Source organism: Ceratina calcarata, unplaced genomic scaffold (assembly GCF_001652005.2).
Source record: "Ceratina calcarata isolate Rehan_Ccalc_2016 unplaced genomic scaffold, ASM165200v1 scaffold48.2, whole genome shotgun sequence".
Taxonomy (NCBI): Eukaryota; Metazoa; Arthropoda; class Insecta; order Hymenoptera; family Apidae; genus Ceratina; species Ceratina calcarata.
The window spans coordinates 3,330,809-3,336,878 of NW_017172225.1; positions in this window are offsets into that span (position 1 = coordinate 3,330,809).

Below are 6,070 nucleotides of genomic sequence, written 5' to 3' on the forward strand. Positions count from 1 at the left end.
GAGCTGTAGTCAGAGGATATGGAAAAGCGTGTAAAAGCGAGGAGGCTTTGGGCTTGCGGTCGAAATCTTTTCCATATCCTCTATCCTATTGACTACAGCTGTGGTTTCGACCGACAGCGAGCGGCTCCGCACCGACACTTGTCGGATAGTGGGAATACTCCTTTACCGTAAACCCCGGTTGGCCCTGAGTGGAAGGGGGTTCGACCCGTTGCGTCGGCTCGGCCCGGCCCGAACAGCGTACTCTGAGAATACCAGATGCCCGGACATTAGGCACGTTAGGGACTCGAACGCTTTTGTTTAGTCCTTTTTAGTTCTCTCTCGACACGCTAACATCAAGGTAAAACTTTGATAATAATATAACAATTCGGAAATAAAGATCGATCTTGAACGGACTGTTTAATCAGTAAATATCGTAGTTTTTTACAGTGGATTTGAATTTTCTATTCGTTGTATACTATGGAAGTAGGCATTGTAATAAAGAAGCTGCGTGCGGAAGAATACGAAGCAGTGCCGTGTGAATCGAGAGGTGCTATTTGGAGAAATTTTTATAAAATTGTGGACAGTGAATCGCGAACTCCTGTGGAATGGGTGCAGTGCAAAGTGTGCTTCAAGATATATAAATACCAAACGAAGAGTGGAACATCGCACTTATTACGGCACAAATGCCATGTCGCAAGTACAAGTGCCGATTCACCAAGTCAGTCCACCACGGAAGAGATCAAACTTACAAGCGAACAGCATAAAATTATAATAAAAGCGTGCGTGTGGTATTGTGCAAAAGATTTGCGTTCATTTCACAGCATCAGCGGGGATAGTTTTAAACAGTTTTTACGAACAGTGTTCAATGTACGGGACGAATGTGGGAACGTGCCCGTGGAGGACATGTTACCACATCCCACGACAGTTTCGCGACATATTGTAGACGAAGCTACAGAACTGCGATATAAAATATTGCCGGAGTTATTGGAGGCAGTGCAAAATGGTAATTGTGCTGGTACGATGGATTTATGGACGGATAACAATACGAAAATCAATTTTTACACTGTGACATTGCAGTACGCAGACGAAACGTGGAAAATCATTCAGAGAGTATTATTTACAGCTGACTTTCCAGAAGAGAAGTCAGCGGTGGACGTAAGAAGTGATTTGCTACGAAGATTTGATGAATTTGGGATACCGCAAGATATCATCAGCAATATTACGTTTGTAACAGATCAAGAAAGTAACATTGTTGAAGCATTGGAGAATTATAGACGATTGAACTGTATCGCACATTTCATACAGTCTAGTTTACGAAATGCTTTCAAAAAGCATGTTAGATTAAATGGAGATGTGAGCGCGTTTGCAACATTTGAGGCGTGCAGAAATTTAGTAGCGTACCTGAAACGATCGGGATACGTCACTCGTTTGCCACTTTCAGTTCATGAAGAGAGTGATACTCGATGGAATTCTGAGATAAATATGTTACGGTCTGTGGTGAACCAATATGATGACATTGTTCAAGTGTTGTTAGATGTGAATGAAATTCATAGATTGAACAATTACGACGCAGAAGCCGCGAACGCTTTATTAGAATTTTTGCATCCATTCGAAGAGGCAATAACAAAATTGCAAGTAGGCAAATCACCGACTCTGCATTTAGTAATATTATGGGTATATAAGTTAATTTTACATTGCCAGCCCGAAGAACATGATAGTTTGGAAATGGAATATATTAAAAACGAAGTAGGACGTTATTTAAAGCAGAAGTTCGTTGCGGATAAGACACACAAAATTGCAACATTTCTGTCTCCTTCATGTCGGAAATTAAAAATGTTGTCAGAAGAGGAAAAAGCGGACGTGATGCAGGACATCAGCGATTTAATTTCTGGAGGAAAAAGTACGGAAAGAGCGGTTGCCTCGACGTCCAATGGAAGCAAATTGTGCAAAGTTGATTTCCCAGAATGGCAGGACTTCACTGATTGCCCCGAATCCTATGATGAAGTGGATACTTATATGAATATTAAATCGTATCAGCCGGACGACGACCTTTTGCAATGGTGGAGGACAAAAAGAGATCTAATGCCCACGTTAGCGGGCTTAGCAAAGAAAATCTTCAGCGTACCGGCGACGAGCGTAGCTAGCGAGCGCAATTTTAGCGCTGCGGGATTTGTGGCTCAGGAGCGGCGCTCCCGTTTAAAGCCGGCTACGATTGATGGACTTTTGTTCCTCCATAACAATTTGTAAGTATACATAAATAGTGTCGTTTTGTTGAATATTTTAACCAATAATAAATTTCAATCTGTGTACTATAATATTTCGTTTTTCGACATTTCAGACCGTTCGACTGAAAGCCAGATCGTCCGTCGTTGTCCGGTACATATCCATTTCATTAAAAGATTCGGTACATCAACGAATTGTCCCCCACTTCTGTAAATATTTTTGTACATGCTTTTCTTACTGGCCGTCGGGTAATTAACTTCTTTCCTATTTATATCTTAAATAAATTAAATTTGCAATTTTCTGTGTCATTGCCCTTTTTCATCTTTTGCCAACAGGTGTGTTTCCAGAATGTACGACAGAAGTTTTGTTCTTTTGGGAACTCCTTCGCGTAAATACTTCTCTTCCAAATATTTTCTTACTGTTTGTAACATAATTTCTGAACTGTTGTGTCAACGCGCAATGTGTAGTTAAGTTATGTATCATATTATTATTGACATGAATCTGCGTAATTTCTCTTCTTGCAATCTGTAATCTTTCGACATGAACAGTGTCATCAAAATTTCTCTTCGGAAAGTGATATATTTATTTTTCCTTCTCTTGATAAACAGAATTCGTTAAACATGGTACGTTTTATTTGACATTACATTTTTTAACTTGTTTCAAATGGTTCAAATGAACTTGTTACTTCTAATACTGTGTGTTGTTTAAAATTATACATTTCGAAAATGTAGAAAGCGTGCGGTACTTCTCGTTTTACAATTGTACCTTCCTGATTAATAACGAATGTCGTATGTAAGAGATGTCTTGCGTTATTTTAAAATCTTCGATTTTCGAAAGTCTCTTCTGGGAAGAATGTTGTAACACAATACCTTAGGAATGAAAATTCCACGTTTTCATATTGTAAGAAGTTACTAAGTAGTAAGAGACATCCTTGGTTATCAGTCTCAAAATTTTTACTATCAATGCAATTAGTATACTACTTGTCTTCCGATAGTATTAGTACAATTTTAAGTAACTTCGGTACTATTTTGTGCTACAGTTCTGTAATTTTTCCACATACGTTGTGAATTGTATTGGGATGTAATGAAATACGTTCTTATATTTGCACATGTATTCATTATTGTTTGCAATATCGAAATTGGATCATTATCTGATGATTATATGATTCATTGTCTAGTTCATTGTCACTATTTCCTTTGTACAATACTACATATCCTTTTATATAATTATCTTATCTTTAATTGAAAAAACTGTTCCTCTTCCTGATAATACTGTGAAGTTCTTGTGATGACCATTTCTGCCCTAATACTTTCACTACACATTATCACCACATCGTATCACACATTAAAATTGTTTTTATTTTGACACGTCAAAATTATGTTAAAATCCAACAGTACCGATGCCAAATCGAACATTGAAAAAGAAGACAAACTTATTGCTCATTTTGAATTCTGTCCCCCTAGGGCAAACTAACACAATCCCGAATTGGCTCAGTTTCCGTTTCTCAAACTGTACGTACGCAAGCACGCGCGCGCGAGATACAAGCCCGACCGTGCAACCTCCTCGTGGTATATTTTGGGTAATGCTAATGCCGGCGGCACATTGTATTCTTAAATGATGAAATAAGGATAAAGAAAAAATAATTTAACTACTCGTCTTCTACTTTATTCCGTACTTTCTTAATTTGGACAACTCTCTCCATTACATGAAATAATATCCATACGTATAATGTATAATTTTAAGAAGTAAAGCGTACTTGTGTTATGGAGTTTTAACAATAATGGTCAAACTCCACATAGCAGACGATGCGATGGGATGCGATGCGTTTCCGTATTTTTCGGGCCTTCGGCCGTCGGCCGGATCGACCACTGCTATAGGCTGTGCTCTACTGCATGTACTAAAAGCATGTAAAATCCAGAGACTCCTGAAGAGCTCAGTAATAGTTAACCGAGAATCGGCAGCTTGAGGACATGAAAGTTTGCGAGAGATTTCTAATTCGTCCCTTCCGAAAGACACAAGACAGTCCCAAAACAGCATAGTTACAGAAACATTTGATGCGAGCAAAACAAACGAGTCTCAAGAATTAGACAAGTTGTTCGATGATTTTTTTAGGCGAAGAGTTCCTCAACAGCGATCGATTTCGACACCTCCCAAAGATGCAAAGTAGTCGAGGTCAAGTACGAGGCAAATAGGATAACGCTCTACGTAGAACAGAAGAATGAAAAATGCGGCACAGTTCTTATCTGTGGAAGATGGTAAGAAATAAATTTGTAGCATGCAAATAGGAGTGAATATCTGTAGCAATATTTCGAATTCAGTTCCAGGGTAAACAGTATCGTAACGGAAGGATGACAAAGCAATGATTCGTGCGGAGAAGAAAGGAGGAAAACGGACCGTGAACAATGAAACTGGAATGCTTGTTGTTCACCTAGATACGCTGTTATCCGATACGAGCATAAGCCGTACTACTTTCTGCGTGCGCAAATCCCTCTTATCGGGAAAATTCCGAAGGATGGACAGCTTACGCAGTGGACATCAAGATTCAATACCTTTAATCGTAGAAACTTTGGTCCATCAACTACTACAGACCGTAAGAGCTCGCATCTTGCAGTTACATTCGTTAAAAATACATTTCTGGTATCATTGTTGCAGGCAATAAGCAAGAATATTTCTAGTACATCCGAAATATCGGAATTGATGGAGGAGATATTACAGACCCCAGGCGCTGTTACCTTATAGTATGCAACGAACGTTACGTTGCACACGTGTAGAAACAAAATGTCGATATACGTTCCTAAAATTCAAGAATTTATACTCCACTATTTAAAAGGTATCGGTGCAGATCTTTTAATTCTCCTAATAAAAGACACCGTTCTTAGATCAAGAGCAAAGTCAGATAGCGATAAAAGGGAAAAATCACACACATTCGGGATATCAAGGAGATCGTGTAGTCGCCCGAATTAGGAATGAAGAAGAAAATAGATAGAAACCATAGGAAATGACCGATCGATTCGCCGACAGCGATGAAACATATTCAAACGTCTGGGAAGCTGCCATAGCAGCGAAGCTCGTCCAGACGCTTCTAATGATGGCCATTTCAATCGAAAGTATCGAGATAATCACGCCGTATAGGGCACAGTGGACTTGCTAGGCAGAGTCATTAGACAAGCAGTAGAAATAAATACTGTCGACCAGTATCAGGGTCGCGATAAAGACATTATACTTTACTCATGCGTTAAAAGTTTACTAGACAGCGATATAATCGAGGACAATCAAATATTGAGGGATCGCCGCAGATTAACCATGGCCATAATACGAGCCAAGAAGTTAATTATTATTGCAGGTATTCGACGTTCAATGATTTATATAAAATCATTGATGAAACCGATGATGGACGCAATGTGATGAATTTGACTGATCACATCGATATTCTATAAATTGTTAAAAACTAGCAGCAGTAGTAGTAGTAGTTTTTACCCATTCTTGTATTTTAGACTTAAGAATATACAATCTTCTCCTTACATTCGAACTTAATTCTATCTTCATTCTCCTTTTCCGTCTGCGAAGCATTCTTGCATTTTAGAAAATAGAAAAGCATAATATGTTGAAAATGCTTCTCATTTTCTACCACCTTCAATCCTTAAAAAAAATTAAAAACACCAACCAAATAACAATTTTTTTCCCAAATACTTCCTGAAGCTCGTTCTTTCAAACAACATGAAAACAGTACATATGTAAAATAGATAACACTCCAGATTTGCAATGCAATGCCCTCTAGCACCAGAAACGGGACGAACTTTTGCATGAACTTATATTATCATTATTATATGCAAAACGAGTGATTAAGACTAATACAGTTGGCGCGGAA